Below are 19742 nucleotides of genomic sequence, written 5' to 3'. Positions count from 1 at the left end.
TCCTTTGGACACCATCTCTAACTCAGCTATCTCTGATTCACTGTGGGCAAGGCCCACATCTTTTCCTATTATGAACAATTTTATCCCACCTTGTGGCGTGTACTATCATAGAGTGCTAAGTGACTTATCAATAAACAAATATATTTTCCATTTATAAATGAGCTTACTATAACTTATATAGCTCTAGTAAAGCATTTTTCCTCTTTTCTGTTCATTTCAATCTTAGAAAATATTTGATTAAAAATGGTGACGACGGGTGGAACACGAGGCCAAGAGATCAAGACCATCCTGGTCAACATGGTGAAACCCGTCTCTACTAAAAATACAAAAAATTGGCTGGGCATGGTGCCGCGTGCCTGTAATCCCAGCTACTCAGGAGGCTGAGGCAGGAGAATTGCCTGAACCCAGGAGGCAGAAGTTGTGGTGAGCTGAGATCGCGCCATTGCACTCCAGCCTGGGTAACAAGAGAGAAACTCCGTCTCAAAAAAAAAAAAAAAATGGGGATGATTATCTTCCTAGTCTTCTTTATGATTTTTATCACTCTGTTACATGTATGTGTAAGTTCGGAGCTCAACTTCAAGAATCAAAATAATGTATTGTAGCCAATATCATCTTCTAGAGCAGTGGTTCTCAACCAAGGGCTGGAGGCAGGGTGCAATTTAAAATCCTCTGGGCTGCTTTTTCATATTGTATCTGGTGTTCTTAACCTCTCCACTGAGCTTTTCATCCCTATCACATCTTTCCTTCATCAGTGAACAATAGCAGCTTTTGGTTGGGTCTTAACATTAGAAGATCACCTATTAAAAGGACCACCATTTCTGTGTTCCATATTGCCTCACTCCTGTTTTGCAATCATGTGACATAATACAGTAACAAGTTTAAATGGGCATACAAGATAAAGAACTGAGAACAGCCTAAGTGTGGTTGCTCATTTCTGCCATGGGAAAGTTCCTTGTTTAAAAAAAATTGAAACAACACCATTTGAGGAATTTTAGGAAAGAGTTCTGTCACCTTGTAATTGCATTGTTCCTAATGATCATTCTCACCTTTCACATAATTTTTATGTGCACTTGTATGTCCTATATGGTCACAACCACAGTTTATTTCTATCTGGACTCTGGTACATTCTCTCGCCATCAAGTCATAGCATCTTTTAGGTTGATGAAATTTTAGGTTGATGAATGGTTACACTCAATGTGCACCATCATCTACAAAGCCCTTCAGGCAACAAGCGTTTTGGAGCAATTTTTTACTATTCTAAACTTTCTCTTACCACTTATTCCCTGTCGATACCACTACTCTCAGTCTCTGTGAGAACATCTGCTAGAGCCATGACTCAGTGACTTCTCCCTTCTAGTCCTGTTCTTTCCATACAACTCCTCCTCCTCTTTATTTCCATGGAAATGTCAGCAATGTTAGCATTTCTCTGGGAAAGCAGGAAAGAAAAGATTGATAGGAAAGGGTATTAGCAAATCTGTAGGGGGATGGTGAGTGGGAAAGCAAGTAGGAAGGTGGGTGATTTTTGACAGAGAATTGATGAGGAAGAAGAATGTGTGATGTGTGAGTAGGTGGGAGAAAGCATGGAGGAGTGAGAGGAAGATGAGTACAGGCACATCCTTTCACTGGAATCAGTGCATTTCACACACATTTGGTCAGTGATGCTCTGAGAGTTGTTTTCTATTTGCTGCCAATCGAGGCAGATCCAGTTTCTCTGGGGCCTAGAACTTGTCAAACTTGGGAGCCAGCTTGGGATGGGGGCTATCTTTGAAATTAGGTCTGAAAGTGAATATTTGCTTAGAATGAGAAAGCAAATAGCAACAAATTAATGGAGCGTTGGCAATTCAGGCTCTTTCTTCTGAGGTCTTTTTTAGGCAGCTTATCAGAAATACTTACGTAGAACAATGTTCTGATTGATATCTAGCTTCCCTTTCCACCTGTGACAACTTCCAGAACTCTTAGGACGTAGAATGTCTTTAATCTTCATTAACTTCACTTAAATGTTTTCTGACCATGAGCAAGAGAAATATGGTAGAATTTAGTAACCTGGATAATCACAGGATTCATAGGGTCTGATGTGGATATTTCTTTTAGGCTTTCTATTTTTATATTTTTTAGTTATAGTGTTCTCTTCTAATGTACATAAGTTTAAGCTTTGTTAAAGGGATAATTCAGAGATTTCTTTTTTAAAGGATGTCTCATCCAGCATCTAGTTCATCATCCAGGTAGTATGCATCTAACAATTTTTATTCTGCCAATGGCGGAAAGAAAGATTTTAAATGAATAGTCCAGTAAATCCACATATTATCAAATTCTTGTCCAGAGACATTGTGCTAGGTACTGTGGGAAGATGCAGAGAAGCATAGAATACCTTTTTGGCCCATGACCATGATTATTTTCATACAATTAGGACCAATATGACAACAATATGAACAGATTAGCAAAAATTTTTACTACAATTTCATTATTTTAAGTTTCCAGACCTCTTTATATTTTGAAAATGGGCTAATTTGGTTGATAACAGAAAAGATATAACTTTTCTATGCATTGAATACTTAAATTTATACTTTTAATGGCACAAAAGCACCATAAAAGCAGTTGAGATTTGCCTTCTATTTTGTGGTTATTTAAAAAAAGTTTTAAGTTTGTAATCATTCATTTGTACTAATAGAAAGATTATTCTAATATTTAGGAATCTATGGAACAATGAAATGATAACTGAGGTCAGTTGTACCTGAAAGCGTGACAAGATGTTTTTCTTGGTTGGTGTTTTCACTGTTCTGCGTGCATCTTGCATTCTTATTTTCACTGTACATTCCTTGATCCTTACCTTTTGTATTTAACCACTTTTCCCAAACATGTATTTATAACCCCTAGCATGCTCTGTTATGTCACCTAAGTTATTTGAATAAACAGTGGGAAACACATTTAGGATACGGCCTAAGTACAAGTAGTAAAACAAGACAACTTTGTGTTCATTTGAAGTGGAATTTTGGCTCGAGTAGCAGCATTGGAATATGCAAGGTCATTGTGATTTCAAGAACACTCACTAAAGGTTGGGCAAAATGTAATGAAGATAATCAATCTTCACATGTAGGTTTCACAATAGTAGACAAATACTGGACCACCCATTTTAAAGATGAAGAAACTGAGATCTTGGGAAGCCTCTACACATCTCATGATCTCATGTGATAGCTAAAAAGCAGCAAGTGCTGAAATCTCACAACTCTTCTTTGCAGGACTCCTTTCCATCTTGCCACCACCTTTTCTTCCTCCTGTCCTCATTGTCCTCCTCCTCCTCCTTCTTGTGGATCATGCCAGTGTATTCACACTAGCCTGTTTTCTGACAGGCATCTGCAGTCAGGTGTAAATCTCTGTAGGAAGATACAATCTTCTTTTTCTAGATCTGCTGAAGAGAAAAACTGCGTCTGTATCAAAATCAGGGAAGAGCAATTGGTCTGGGCATTAGCTCCCATGCAGTGCCTGTTGTAATGAGACAGGCTTTCCCTGTGCAGTCCTGACATCCTAGAAGGTGCCCGGAGAATTGCCAGGTGGGCAGTCAGCGGGGAAAGTCCACAGGCTAGAGCTGTATTACTGTCCCAGCAGTTACTTGGTCTAAATGCAACCACTGAACCTTACTGTTGCAGGCATACACTCTCTCTCAGGGAGATTGTCCTTCTCCATAGCAGTTAATTTGTTTTTACCTCTCAATTAGCTTTTTCACAGAGTGTTTGATATGCTCAAGTTGCTGAGATTCCCTTCCTACATATGTTGCCGTCCCCTGGATTACCCACTGACATCTATGTTAGCCTGACTCACCATAAACGTCAGCGAGCATAAACTCTTCATTTGAACGTAAATGAATGCAGATTTTCTAGTAAGTGAAAATGAAGTGATGAATTTACACCTACTTAAGATTCTACTTAGTTTTGATAGTGCTTTATGATGAAAAAAAGTATTACTTCTTAAAATATAAATGTTTTATTTTAGATAGTAAGCTTTAGTATAGCTTTTAGCATTTCAGGATGCCCGTTCACTTTAGAGGAAAATTATGTTTACAGGAATATTTGATATAAAGAAATGAAACTGAATGGCAGTAAAAACATATACTCTATCCAAGCGTAAGAATATGATCCCTAAGCTGATAATTTGGGAGAAGTTTGATGATTTAGTTCATATTTCATCCTACAATGTTAATTTATCCTAGTAAAATAAAATTTCAGGGGCACATGACTATGTTTTTCTCATCAAAAGACAGACTTTCTATAAAAATAAATACATCAGAGTCGGGAATCTCCAAAAAACTTTATTTGCCAAGCTCTTTTTACAAAATACATAATACTCAGCTACTGACAAGGACCCACATGCCTGATATTTTAATCCCAATTAAATATAATTTTAGGCACTAAGTTAATTTAGACAAAGTGAAATCCTTGTTGCAATTATCCTTGAGATATTCTCATTTATTAAGGGCTTGTTGAAATTACTTGGGTTAGGACATGACACGCAAGCAAATTTCCTTTGCCACTGTCTTCTAGAAAATTGTATGTTTTTTCATATATTGAATTTAGAATTGCAATTAAATACAAATTGAAATCTTTTTGCAGAAACATATGTCTTATTTTGGAAATGTTGTCAGTAGTCACAGAAAAATGGGGTAAGAGTATTTTTTAAAATGCTATAAGAAAACAATGGAAAATGACTTAGATACTTACAAGGAAGGAATGTGGGCCCATTCCCAGGGTCACTGTGAAGCCGATGAGGGCCATTTTACAGGAGTCTCCTTTGACCCTTTCTCTGCTCCAGCCCTCAATTCCTGCTGGCAGATAACCCAGACTCTTATTACCACCCTTTGTTCAAAACTTGCTCTTAGGAAAAAGATATGTCATATTTTGTTTTGAGCTAAGATAGTAGTTTAATTTTTTTTCCCTGAAATCAGTTCTTAGAATCCACTATGTAAAATAGATAAAAGTAGGATCTACTCTGTTTGAAGCCAGGATGGTGGCTGCTTCCACAGAGCCACTCATCAGATCTGATTTCTCATGTGGAACCACTGTTGCCCAACACCCTAATCCCAGCCCCCACTCCAGGCCTCTGAGGGATTCCAGGGAGCTGAGATTGAAAATCACAGCCTTAGAGCATCAATAACCAATAAGGCTGAATATAGTTTCCCCTCACGTAGCTGTAGTATTTTAATTGTGACAAAGGAGTGAATCTCTAACTGAAATGTCAAGTAGTGGCCAAGTTGGTGGCTGAGAGATTTTGAGGTTAGAGTCTTTGGGCCCACTCCTAAAACCCTACCCCATAGGCAGCCACCTACTTTACATCCTTTTAAATGGCAGGCTCTGCTGTACCTTACATTGGAAATTTAAAATATCTCTTTCCAAAAAAATTATTTTCTTAGTTCTACCTTTTTTGGGCTTAAAAATATATTTAATTTTTGGTCCAGTTACCATTTAGATTGATGAAGTTTAGGAATTATATCATCTAGGCTGGGTGCAGTGGCTCATGCCTATAATCCCAGCACTTTGGGAGGCCAATATGGGTGGATCACGAGGTCAGGAGTTCAAGACCAGCCTGGCTAAGATGGTGAAACCCTGTCTCCACTAAAAATACAAAAAATTAGCCAGGTGTGGTAGTGGGCGCCTGTAATCCCAGCTACTCAGGAGGCTGAGGCAGGAGAATCACTTGAACCCAGGAGGCAGAGGTTGCAGTGAGTCGAGATTGTGCCACTGCCCTCCAGCCTGGGTGATAGAGCGAGACTCCGTCCCAAAGAAAAAAACAGAATTATATAATCTGTTTTTACTTAAGTACATTTTCATTTCCTGGAACAAAATTTAGTTTAGTGGCTCCTTACTTGTTAAATAATATTTAAAGACATCTATGTTAGGTATTAAAACACATTTTCTTATATAGTATAAATATATGAATTTTTAATCAAATTCTTGTTGCCAGAATCCCATAATTTTAGTATTTGCTTTGTGATTGTCACTTTGAATATTGAAATTTGATAAGTTTACTGTTTGATTTATATTATATGTTTGAGAAAATATAAAAATATGAATATTCTAAAAACTATCTTGCAAGTCTATAAAAATGGAAAAAGTAGTATATGTATTTTATTTAGTGTACATATAATGTTAATTGAACATATAATGTTTAAGGTGATTTTCTGTCTTTGAAAGTGACTTTGAATTCTGGTTGTGGTGTTAGTAGAGACAGGGTTTCACCATGCTGGCCAGGCTGGTCTCGAACTGCTGACCTCGTGATTGCCCACCACGGCCTCCCAAAGTGCTGGGATTACTGGCGTGAGCCACCGCGTTTGGCCCGAATTCTGGTTGTATAAATATTTTTTTTCATGGCTAATTAGCTTCCTATATAAGAAAAATATTTTAATTTTTGTGTTCTTTGATTTAGGTAAAAACTCAACTGTACAGTATTTTTCTATGCCTTTAAGATTTATATATTGGAAGTTTTTAAATTTTTATATATTAGAGCTTCTAATGTTAGATAGAATAGTAAAGTTTGATAACTGTAGTTAAAAATGTCATTGGAGTCATTGGACTTGATTTCTAAAGATTTCCCTGCCCTTTATGAATAGATGTACCTTGGTGAAGTCACTTAACCTTTCTGAGAGTCACCTGTAAAATCCAGTTGCTTTGAGTATTGAGCGAGTTCAGGTAGATGACAGTGTGTCTTGCACTCTGACTTACCATATGTGTGTGTAGTGGATGCTGTGCCATACTGCCCAGATTCCCTTTCAGGGAATCCGAGACACCCATCCCCCTCTGTGCCACTGCCACAGCTACATCCTTCTTAGATAATTACCCTCAGGGTAAAGGAGCTGCTTCTCCCAAGATTAGGCTCCCACCCTCAGGGCAGCCTGCATCCAACATTTGGTTGGTACACAGATGCAAAGGCATGTCCCCCTTGCCTTGATTCTGGACAACCTTAAGTGCCTTCCCGACTCTAGAGCTTCCACCAGAGGCTTTTGTTGCAACTGCATCACAGTTCAACTCACCCTGCCCATCTGCCCATTTTTTTCCACTCATTCCCTCACCAGCGCTGGAGAGAGTTCTCAGTAAACTTCCTGCAGGCAAACCTTGGTCTCAGAGTCAGTTTCAGGGAACCCCAGTTCAAGACAACATGTAAGTTAACCTTATATATTAATTATGTGTTTAATTATGTTCACCTGAAATATGCCAGATAGTTTTGTGTGGCTATTTTATATTCCTTTCCTTCACCAGACCTCTAGTAATAAATCCTGTCACAGTACAGCCAACCAACTTTGGCAACACACTGCAGTGTCATTTTTCTATTATTGCCTCTTGACAGCATTGCATCCTGAGGCATTTTGAAGCTTAGGTGTTTGGCCTTCTGCTCACGCACGGAAGAGCTTCCTGGGTGGTCTGCCAGTGGTTATGGAGAGTTTGGGAACCTGCTGCTCCCCCATAGCTAGTTCTTAACCAGACTTATAGCATTAAAGGCCTGATAATAGTACTGAGCTAGGCCTTGCACGAGTCCTTAGATAGATGTCATAAGTGATTCCAGGCAAGCTCATCAAAGAACCACATTGGCTCATAACTGCCCATTCAGGTCAGCTTTCTTCATATAGTTTAAGTTTCCCTGTATAGTTTAAGTCACTGTCTCTAAAATTAAAATATTTTTAGTACTTTGTTGACATTTTTATGCCTTCACAAATACTCCACGTGAACAGTTATATTTACATTGATTTATTTACATCCATAAATGCAAACATGTTTCTGAAATATTAGCCTACCTACAAAGTTTATTTCCCAGTCCTGCTAATAAACAAAAAAGCAAATAGCATAACTCTGAATGGACAACAGAAACTGCCCATTTCTCACCATGTCAATTGTTAATACTCTGGTTTGAGCCAATGTCACCCTGGCTTCGGATTGCCTTTGCCTCCTACAGTCTACTCTCAAGGCAGCAGCCATAATGATCCTTTCAAAAATGTGTTAGGAAGACAGATCCTTTTACTACACTATTCGAAACCCTGCAACAATTCATTCTCTACCCCTTATCTCTCTGATTTCTTATTTACTTTCTCTCCCCATCACTCTGCTCCAGTCACACCAGCTTCCTTTCAGTTCCTGGAACATACTGGACACGTTCCTGTCTTATTTCATTGCTCTGGCAGCTCCCTCTGCATGCAGTACTCTTCTCCCAGTTGTCTGTTGGGCTCTTTTACCTCTAAATCTTTGCGCAAATGTTGTCTCTCTTTGAGGCTTATCTGGATCACCCATTTCATGTGATGACCAGCACATCCATCACACTCGTTGATCCCAGGCCTGTATCTCCTGCCCTGCTGTAATTTTTCTCCTTTACACCACCTTTTCCCTTACACGGGGTGCATTTACCATGAGCTAATGAAACCTAAGCTTCATGGCCCCTTCCCTGCATAATTCCTGTAAAATTTGCAAACTTAATATATTTTAAATTTAATAGTTGTCTCTTTCCACTTCAATTTCTTTTCTTTCATACCCTCTCTTGTACCATATGATGTTGAATGACTGCAGACATTTTTATTGAGGTATGACTGAAGAGAAATTGAGTTAGGGATACATTGAATTTGGGTACAGAGGAATCTAGTTAGTGTTTTGCTGTCACTTCTCTATAAATTCAGTTAGTGCTAGCCATTTTGGTATGGAAAGAGCTTCCAGGAAGACAGTTACTGCCTGTTGACCCAATAGTATACTGTCTTCTGATTGGTGCACTAAAGTGCCTGGCACCAAATGTATGTGAGTGGGAGGTGGAAGAGAAACATGGTGTGAAATTAACAGAGCCAATTAATTGGTAGAAAATTTTTTCACATTTTACAGCTCATATTTTAAAGAAATCTGATTGAGGTTTTTCAAAATTTGGCATGAATCCTAAAGTTTTAATGGAAATGGCTAATAAAGTTGTAATGCCAAAAGAAACTTCTAATCAAGAATAAAATAATTGTTTTTGATTAATCATGCTAGGGATAATGCCAGATTATCTTCCTGTTCTCTGTATAGAAAATGTTACAGAATTACTATATGAAGAGGCGATCAAAGACAATGCAGCAAAAATAAATGTGCTTTGGATAGTTGATGAAAATATCTTGTGACTTTTTCAGAATTTTTAATGTTTTTGCTATGTATCAGCTTTTTAATGTGTGTAAGTTGTTTTCTTATTCTGAGTAGTTCATAACTAGTTTTGCATTAGTAGTTTTGCATTGTTTTTGTTAAAGAAGACCCACCAAATTGAATAAACTTCAGGTCTTACAAGATGCAGGCGTATCCTGAATATGCTATATGATGTACTTCGTTTGTGTTCTGCTTATTGTTTATCATCGGCCCCTCCCTCTAGTCCAGCAGAGGGTAAACATATTGAGAGCGGGAATCTTAGTTGACTAATGCTTTTTAAGTACCTTAACAGTGCTTGGCACAGAGTAGGCACTCAATAAGTATTTGTTGAGTGAATGAATTGACATTACAATGAAACTTGGGTGTTAATCTAATTTAGTTTAGCTTATGAAAAGTCAATATTGACATGAAGGAAATTAAAAAGGTTGGTGCATAGAAAACACTGTCTTGAAACTGTATTTTGTGTGACTAAGGGCATAGAAATAAATTCCTATTTCTAGATGTTTCTTCAGTAGTCATTAGCTGCTGTGTTTTTCAACAGGATCTGTATCATTATTTTTTAGGTTCTATTAACTTATTCCTTGGGACCCATGGCTAGCCTCAGCTGGCTTTCTGCATTATCCCCCTCTAAGGGTGAGAATTTAATTTAGAGCTGTAGGGAGGTGAGGCCATGCAGAGAACCACTGGGAAGCCAATACAGCAGCCGATTTTTCTTAAGCCAAGAATTGGGCAGTAGGAAAATAAAGGTAGACTATTTTTTATTTTCCTGTATCTAAGTCAATTATAGAAACTCTGTCTTTAGAGAACTATCTTTGCTTAAACATTGGGTATTAGAAATAAAAATATTCCTCATGCAAAGGAGGAATAAGTAAATAAACATATTTGTGTGTGTATATATATTGCATTTTAAAATAGGCATATTAATATATAGCTTAAAATCTAGAGCTGAGCTTTCAGAAAAACAGAATCTCATAAGATTTCAGTATGGAGAATTTTTAGGTTTCTGGACACACAGTGAAAACACATTATAGGTATGACTAGTGGAGGGCAACCTCCCTTCACTTAAACATCTAAACATTTATATAACCACTAAAACATCTTTTTTTTTTAGTGCCCTTGCAGGATTTGCAGAGGTCATAGCCAATTTTTATTTTTATTTTTGAGAACACTTTTCTGGACATAGAAGGGAAGCCTTATTATCTATCAGTACTGAAGAAAGTAGTGAGCTAATGAAGGTGTTAGGTGTTGACAAGACCTCTCTGCTTTCTCAGTTTAGCAGTTAGCACTTGGCGCTGCTATTTTCCAGAATATAATTTGCTGCACTCTGACTCCATGTCTAGCAAGTCTCGACAAAGGAACATCAATAAGTTCTCCAAACTGAGCTTTTGTCAGCACTAACCTTGCAGAATACATGCCACCGAGAATTGTGACCTTCACTGTTAAATTTCTCCGTTGCTTAAGCGTTTTATTCCAAAGTTGAGCCCTGAAGAGATTATTAGGACAGTAAGAGTCTTTTCCCACATTATTTTCTTAAGTTTGCAGGCAGAAGTTGGGTCTACAAGGTTCCTTGGAAAAGTAGATAAATTTTTTTAAACTCAGAATTGTGTCTTTACTCAGGATTATTACTTAAAAATAATCGCCACTGAGAAAAGATACTGTGGGGCATGGAATATCAATGTACCAAGGCTGAGAGTTGTAGTGTCTCTACTGTACTATCACTCAATGAATATCACTGACTGGAATGAAACCTACAATTCTTGACATTATTACTCTTTTTATTTTTCTCTTTTTATGTCTAAAGGCTGCAGAAGTGTTATTGAAGCACATTATTTCCAAAACCAGGTTGAAACTAATTAAATAAATGTCAAATTTTCTCAAAAAATATTTTTAAAAAATGGTTTTAAAAATTTTTAAATAAGTATTCTCCCAAATTATTTTCTCTGGAAATAGCACTAGAAATAAATAAAATGGGTCTGCTGATGTGATGGGCATATCAGAGAGGAAGAAAAGAGCTTTTGAGAAAAAAAAAATAAAAAGCAGGGGTTTAAATTATTCATCAGGCCCTCTCTCAGCTGCTTCCTTTCTTGCCTGGTGAATGGCACACCCCACATGATCCTCAGTGTGGCTGAAGGGGTGGTGTTCACTCTGGTGAAGCCATCCTGTCGGGACTGGTTATTCAGATCCTTTTAACCAGAATGTTTGCTAGCATTTTTTTTCCCCCAGCGAGTGTTACATAATGCAATGTTATGAATTTTATCTCTGTTCTCAACGACTTGTTGGATATATGCACTCAAAATTGATGACTTTCATCGTACTGTTATGCAATAAATCTGTCAGATTAAATTTCCTTTTAGTGAGCCAAAAGATGAGCTGAACACTGATATATTTAAGTGTAAACCAAAGTATAAATATTCCTCACATTATTTGTGATTTTATGAAGAATAAGATGTGCTATTAATTGGTTATTAGTTGACTTTTTTTTGGCATTTGCTTCATTTAAGAATCTGCTGTGGTCAGTGATTCCTTCTTGAATGTTCACATTTTCTTCTATTATAAGATTGTAGGGTATGCACTGAAACCAAAGGAGAAGCAGGAGACTTCTTCTTTTTAGTGCTGTTTATTTCCATTGCCAATTACTTACTTGCATGTGTTTATACAGTCAGTCCTTTCTTTGCACACTTCCCATGTGCACAATTTTCAATTGACATGGTCCCGTGAAGAGGGAGGACTGCCTAAATTTATCTATGTGTGTATGAATATATGTATGTCTGTGTGCATGTATTTATGTGTTTATTTTTCAGGTATTTGAAAATGGTAAAAACACTGGAGAGATCTCTGTTTGTATCAGTAAAAAAGATTTGGGATCTGATAGCCCAATTCAACCTGATGATATGATGGAAAGAGTGAGTTTTCTGACAATTTACTTATGACTTTAAGTGTCTTGCAAGTTACTTGTATCTAATTTAGACAGTTACATCTTAAGGTTGTTTGCAGAAGATCAATGGTTTGTTGATCTGCAAAGACTGATATTGCAAAGATTGACTTCTGAATTTCTTAGGCTTTCAGCTTTAGCATAGTGTTAACTCCTGGACTCCATACCTAAGTTTCTTAAGCTTCATCATGCTTATATTTGGAATCCGTCTATACTGAGCCCTAGTTTTGATACATCAGGATTTCCCTCTTTTTCACAATTTTTAAAAAAGTAAAAGATATGCCCTGGGTCTAGGTTATTCTTAAACCCTAGATTCTGAGTAATTAGCATGCAGCCTTGGTCTTCTCCCATGCTCATTGTGAGCAAGTCCAGCTTCTTTTGCTCACATCTTTGGCACTCTTACCTTTTTCTGTTTTCCAGACAACTGGGATGTTTCTCAGGCAGAACCAACATGTTCAGGGTCTTTATTTTGGGTCTTTGTCTTGCATAAAAAGGACACACACTGAACAGCCTGTTGTTTACAAATTGGGGTTATGCACCCGAGTGCACACCAGTGTTTTGGGCTCTGTTGCCTTGCCTTTGTTCAGTAACTTGTTCCCTTTTTCTCCCTTCAGTTCAGCATCCTCAGATTTACCTCTCCTGGTGGTATCCATTACCTGGCTTTTACAGCCAATCAAAAAAGTTGCATATGAATTGGGATGCTCTCATTGGATCATTAGCTGGACCTGGAAGAGAGGAAGAAATGCTACTTTGATTAGAGAGAGAAGGATCCAGAGCCTTGCCTGGTTTCTTTTTACTGTAACATAACTGATTATACAAATCACTATGACATAAAGGCCTTGATAGGGTTTTTCACCTGTCACCCCTCTTTTTACATTAGAATATTTTACTATTGAGTTCGTGTTAAAATTGAAGATGGCATTTATATTATCTTATACAGGAAGATATTAAGCTGGGCATGGTGGCTCATGCCTGTAATCCGAGCACTTTGGAAGGCTGAGGCAAATGGAACTCTCGAGCTCAGGAGTTTTGAGACCAGCTTGGGCAACATGGCAAAACCCTATCTCTACAAAAAATAAAAAACATTAGCCTGGCATCGTGGTGCATGCCTGTAGTCTCAGCTACTCAGGGCTGAGGTGGGAAGATTGCTTGACCCTGGGATGACAAGGTTGCAATCAGCTGAGATCCCACCACTGCACTCCAGCCTGGAGACAGAGTGAGACCTGATCTCAAAAAAAAAAAAAAAAAAAAAGGAAGATACTATTCTATAGAATCTTTTTTGTGTTGACTTATAGCACACAGAAATTGAGCTATGCTGTGCTTCTGTATGTGATAAATCTGGGGCAAAAACATTAATTAGGAACATTATAAAGCTCTTTGGGAGAGCCCTTGTGACACCACCCATGGACAGCTGCTCCCTTGTGTGGACACTTGTCTCAATCACTAGCCTAAGATGTTTCACACTCTTTTCAGATTCTTGAACAAATTCTTATCCTATAAAGGCCTGGTGATGATAGCTTTAAAGATAAATGGGTGAAGATTATCACAATGTTTGGTTGCCACTGCAAAGCCCTAACCAATGACCTAAAGATGAAGGGCACAGAGGCCCTTGCCTCCTGTAGATTGTTGAATGCTCTTGCAGTCTGTCACCAACTTGAGAAAATAGAGATTGCAGTGCAACTCCTGTGAAAGTGAATTTGGTTAAGTGGTCAGGCGCTCCCATCGCATGTCTACCTTACATCCCTGTTCTTTGTGCACTGATTTCTTTCCTGGATCAGGCCTTAAATCTTTTGTATCATTCCTCTTTATAAAATGGTGATGCCTGTAAAGCAAAATCTCTGTGATTTAAAAAGTGATCAGCATAACATGTTTTCTGAAATAATAGAAAAGCAACAAAAATAAGCTCAAGGGCTGAGACTACACAAAAATAAATGTAGGGCTTTGGAAATATAGTCTATAGATTTCAAAATATATTTGCAGTTTCAATGGAAAAATAACCAAGGCAATGTAGATTTTTACCGTTCTTACACCTTTGCCTCTTAAACACCTAAAGAGGAGAGTAATTATCATTTTTAATTCAAAGGAATTGGCTATGCTGGATGAGGACTATTTACATTAGTGAAAGAAAGTGTCATTATTTCTAGCCTTTTCAATGCTCAAGACTAAAAATCTTCAGCTAATGAAAACGCTGAAGTTGGAGATACTGTTATGTATCTCTAACTAGGACAATGCCTAATTCTTAGGTCCTATGCATGTAGTTGCACGTCGAAGGGAATATTTGCTCAGTCAAGAGTTTACAGCCAATCAGTGAGACACCTGAGATGCATGGCAGACCTTCAACTTTACCTTCTTTCCTCAGAGCCTCAGCATTTAGCACTTCTCAATATACCCGCAATGGGAATTAATAGAGGAGCAAAAAAGAAAAGAAAAAAAAGGACTCTATTAATGGGAATTAATAGAGGAGCAAAAAAGAAAAGAAAAAAAAGAACTGCAGTTAGGCCAGTAGAGACCACAGCTATATCCACAACCCTGCCGAGATTACAGAGTAACAAGAAATCGTGAGACACAAGAACTGACAAGGAAGAGATGAAAAGGAAGCCCATGACAGAAGACTAGGGGAAGAGTGATGGATAGGGTGGAGTGCAGAGCAGGAAAGAGCAGAGGTGAAACACTTAAACAAAGCTGACAGAAGATAATGAAAAATGCCTTTAAAAATACCACATATAGCACACTTCTGTTAGATTTACTTTATATTTTAAACGTCCCCTAAATTAGAAATGTCTTGATAATTTAGAGATTCTAAACGCAAGATGGAAGCAAACAATGACAATGCTATTATTTTAAATATTAAATGACAGCTTTCCATACCTCACACTTCAATGATGTCTTACAACTTAAAAACATCCATTGTTGAAGCTGTTCACAAGCTATTTCAGGGTTCATAATTAAAATGCATCTAGAAAGAGACCTTTGTAAATGAACCAACTTACATGAAAAGTCATTTTAATTTTTGCAATTCTCCTATTATTAGTTACCTGAGATTTCTTGGGGACAGGGAGACTGGTGATTGTAAAACTTGAACGTGGTCTGGAAGTCCCCTAACAAAATATGTAGTTCAGACAAGAAAAGTATATAACCCTTATCAAAGAGGACCTTTACCATGTGTAGAAGCTAAATGCTCTTTCTGTAAAACTGCCACATCTGCCTTCAGGCCCCGTGCCAAAGGGTCAGAGCTCAATCACAAGCCTGTGGCACCCCCTGCTGGTTAAAAGCTCATGCTCATTTTGTTACTTTACACTGAGCTAAACATTGCCGTCATTTCACACTTCTTTTAACATTCTATATGAATTTAATTATCATTTATTTGAACTTCATTTGTTACAGAGTAGAGACAGTTTATTACAGATGTTCCCATTTTAGGTTATTTATTCTTCTTTATCCCCTCTGCCCCGCCCCGCCCCCAACCAGTTCCGTCTCAAGATTCATCAAAGGCTTCAAGGTTCTTGCATCAACCCACCAGGCCTCAATTTTTCTTCAATGCGGCTTTTTGATGAGAATGGTCAAGAAATTAAGAATCCACTTTTGCTGAAGAATGAGCAAAAAATTTGGGTCTCTTATGGTAGAGCATACAGGTAGGAGCAAAGGGTTTGTTTTCTGTCCTCAATCTTTCCAGGGGTGAGCTAATTTGAAAGGAGATTTGAGAAGCCAAGTAGCACCCTTTATAAAACATTTTTAAAAATTTTGAATTCCAATAAAATTTCAGAGGTGTTTTTGCAAGGCAGTATTGTTTGTGGAATATGACATCTCTTTCTCTCTTTCTCTCTCTCTCTCTCTCTCTCTCTCTCTGACTTTCTGTCTTAATGCCTTGTCATAGTTCTTGAAGTCTGCCTGTCAGCACAGCAAGAGGGATTTGTTCATGTCTGAGTAGTCACCTTAATGATAGCAGATGGAAACGCCACGGGGGGCCCAAGCCCATCACACTGTCATTGTCGCACACTGCCCTGACCTGCTTCCACTCCTCTATTTTTTTTGTCCCTTTTTAAAGGAGAAATGGATGGTAATTGAAAAGGATCTTAAGCAAGATTTATGAAGCTGTAGACAACATGATTCCCCTCTATCTCTCTATGTTTTCACAAATAAAGTCTTAACCTTTTAAGCACCAATGACAGGACAGCTAAAGATAAATTGGTAAAGCTTGTAAGCCCTGTCCTATCAAAGTTATATTCCTCAAAAGCACCTTACATTATCCCACAATAATTACTGGTTATTGCGGAGCATTGTGTAAATTTTTGTAGATTGGTAAATTCCTGCATACAATTATCTGCGTTTCTGAAGAAAGAAAAAGGCTACAGTATACAGGCACTGATGAGCTGGGCTGTTGTGTTCAATATCTTGGAAATATATGCATATTTTGACAGGACACATCCAGATGAACTCTGAAACTGCTTGTCAGGAAACTTAAACATACTTTTCTGCCTATTTTTAATTTTTCCTAGCTTATTAGCTGTAGAACAGAATAAGGGAAAGTAATTTTTCATATACAGTATAACTAATCATATATTAACTATAATGAAAATAGCGTAAGTAAACCTAAATCTTAGCAAAGCAAGGACTGATTGGATTTGCTACATGTTCAAATAGTTAAAATTTCAAATAGTGAAACAAATGTACTAAGAAATCCATGAAGAATTTGGAAGAAGTGGCTAGAATAAGTTGTGTTTCATGTTACAAATTTTATTTCATCTGTCCTAGTAAAATTAAAATGCTTAATGATTTCTTATGCTGTGTAATTTATAGAATTAAGAAATCTGTAAGGAATGGAATGGTAAATTTTTGTCCATAGATAAATTTCAGAATATAATTTCATTACATTATAAGTAGAATTGTTTTTACAATGATAAAAACTGATGAATTTTAAAGAGGCAAGAAATCTTGAATAATCTAGTAAGCTCTTCCAATTACAAGGATAGGCTTTCATAAAATGTGTCATTATTCTTTTTAATATTATTGTCAAAATGAAAGTAATGACTCATTAATTTTGATACTTTTAATAACATTTGCTATCATACAGCATTTTAATAATTTTAAACACATGTTCTTGGCTAATTGGATCATATTTGTGGAATAACTGGTAAAATGCCAAAAATCTGAGGTATTCTAAAAGGCACCTGAGAACTGTAGCTGAAGAAATTTACCAGTGCATATATTTATTTGTATTTCATTGTGATTTTAACACTGTAATGTATTTTTCTGGTTTCCAATCCAACATAAAGCACCAGGAAACCATTACAGCTTTTTGCTACCATGGGAATGTTTAAAATGTATGTATCTAAAAAGTTATTGCCATTTAGTTTGAAATTTATTGAGAAAATATGCAATATATACCAAGTAAATGGCATTCATTTTCAGTAGGTAATTCTACTGTGTCTAACTTATGTCGATATGAGGGGGTCAAGCTACTCATTTGTAAAAGATGAGTTTTGCCAATGTCTGCTTCTATTTTGAATACTCTATTTTTCCTTCAAATTTTTATTTTGAAAAATTTCAAATCTAAGAAAACTTTTAAAGAGTTTGCCACATTTGTTTTCCTCTTTTATATCGTCTCTCTCTCTCTCTCTCTCTGTCTCTCGAACAGCTTGAAAGCAATTCCAGACATTAAAATTTCATTCCTAAATGCTTCAGGTCACATAACTGAAAAAGAGTTATGTGTCACCACATTATAATATCTAACACAGTCAACAGTAGTGTAATATCTTCTAATAGACACTCTATATTCAAGCTAACCAAAACATGCTTTAGAGCTCTTTGTAATCCAGTATCCAAATATGCTTCTTTGTATTATATTTTCTTTAGTTCTTTTTAATCTGGAATATCCTCTTAATCTTTTGTTTTGTTTTTCATGACATTAACTTATTTTTCAAGAGTTCAGGCACTTTTCTTGTAGAATGTCCCATATTCTGGATTTGTCTGAGTTTTTTCTCCTGATTAGATTCAGTTTAAATATTTTTGGCAACAAGACTACACAGGTGATGCTGTGGATTTTTAATTCTAGAGATAAATAGCAAGTCTTTAGTAATTTAGAGAAAAATGGCTCATAGTTGACAATAGTGGCCATTTTTTTAAAATCTGTTTTTGATTTTAATTTCCAAATCACCTAAAACAGTGTGCTTAACAATATGTAATATGAAAATCGAATCAGCATCACATTTAGTGAGCTCACAAAAAATGGTTGTTAGTAGCCAAATATTGAGAATTCATTTAATTATCAGCTCCTAAAATTACTATAGATGTATGGGATTACTGTTAATCATGGAAAATGAACATTATATGAATGATGATTGTTTTTTCTCAACTAAATACTTTGCTTTAATTATTGCAATTATTTTTTTAATTACGTATGTTGAAATTATTTTGGCATATTATAGATCAGCTAAATAAACTGAAGTATATATTTCAGGTGTTAATATAGAATACCAGTTATATAATAGGAAATTCACTTATTTCTGTGTTTTATTAGACACTGATAATGTGTGTTTTATTGCTTATTTGTGCTCAGATGTCAGTGTATATATAATTTTGAAGACAGTTTCGAGTTTTTCCATTTTTTAGATCTGCACTAAACCTTGCTTTGGGTTTGACGTTTGATCGAGTGAGTGCATTTGCCAGAGGTGACATCGTGGTTGGATATATGCCCTTTTTGGATCCTAATGCTGTTCTGCTACCTGGATGTGGCAAATAAATTAACAAGTAATCTTATTAAAGATGTGGTTAAGGTAATCCAAATCACTTAATTCAGGATTTTTCAGAGTGAGAGATTCGAAACACTAAAAGATGCTCTTTCGATTGTCTTAAATAAGCAAGTTTTTATTGACTTATTTCATGGCATAATGAGGTAGTGCCTAAAAGACTTATTAACTTCCCTTAGTTTTAGAAGACCATATGGGTCCATGAGCAGAGTATAGTTTCTGCTTTGCAGAAACAACAATTGTGCTTGGAATGGAAAAGCTGTTTTTAGTGGTTATTTCTAAATTAATCATTTTAAATGGAATTATTAAAATGTAAAATATGTTCTCTGTGTGAGTGTTCATATTCAAACATCTTATCTGATGATGATACATTTAGAACAAAAGCAACCTTCTGGGGACTTGTTGGGACAGTGAAGAGGAGGAGTTAGGAGATCTAAGGAGGCATTTTGCTTCATCTCTGCTCCTGATTGTCCAGGAGCAGATTGGTGTCAGTTTCTTATCTGAATATAATATAAAGTGGCTTTTACTGACTGTTGACCACAGGCCAGGCACAGTTACAAATTAATTGGGTAAGAATCAATTTAATCCTCACAAAAATTATCTTAATCCTATTATTCAGTATTACTCTAACTCCATTTTTCAGAGACAGAAACCAAGGCACAAAGAGAGAAATAATTTGTCCAAAGTCACACAGCTGTTACCTGGTAGAGTCAGGATTCTAACCCAGATCATTTGTCTTAAGTACCTGAGTGCTTAACCACTATTCAGTGCCATCTGATAAAACTTTCTGTGATGACGGACACACAGTTTGTGACTATTGAGCATTTGAAATGTGACTAGTATGAATGCAAAACTGAATTTTAAATTTTGTTCAAGTAAATTGGTAGCTGGTGACTACCATATTGGACATTGCAGAAGATCCTATTTTGG

At 36.7% G+C, this 19742-nt stretch overlaps 1 protein-coding gene across 1 annotated transcript in view; it reads left to right on the top strand.

The window, feature by feature from the left end:
- The first annotated feature begins 472 nt into the window (after positions 1–472).
- DCDC5 (doublecortin domain containing 5) overlaps positions 473–19742 on the top strand; it is a 269733-nt gene continuing 250463 nt past the window's right edge. Inside the window, 4 exon segments of the mRNA XM_054241486.2 lie at positions 473–3874; positions 11936–12037; positions 15535–15698; positions 18676–18839. The gene's annotated coding sequence lies outside the window, so the exon portion shown is untranslated.

Source organism: Callithrix jacchus, chromosome 10 (assembly GCF_049354715.1).
Source record: "Callithrix jacchus isolate 240 chromosome 10, calJac240_pri, whole genome shotgun sequence".
In the NCBI taxonomy this organism is placed as follows: domain Eukaryota; kingdom Metazoa; phylum Chordata; class Mammalia; order Primates; family Cebidae; genus Callithrix; species Callithrix jacchus.
Note: the sequence above shows the minus strand (reverse complement) of the source record. Positions and strands in the feature narration are given on the sequence as shown.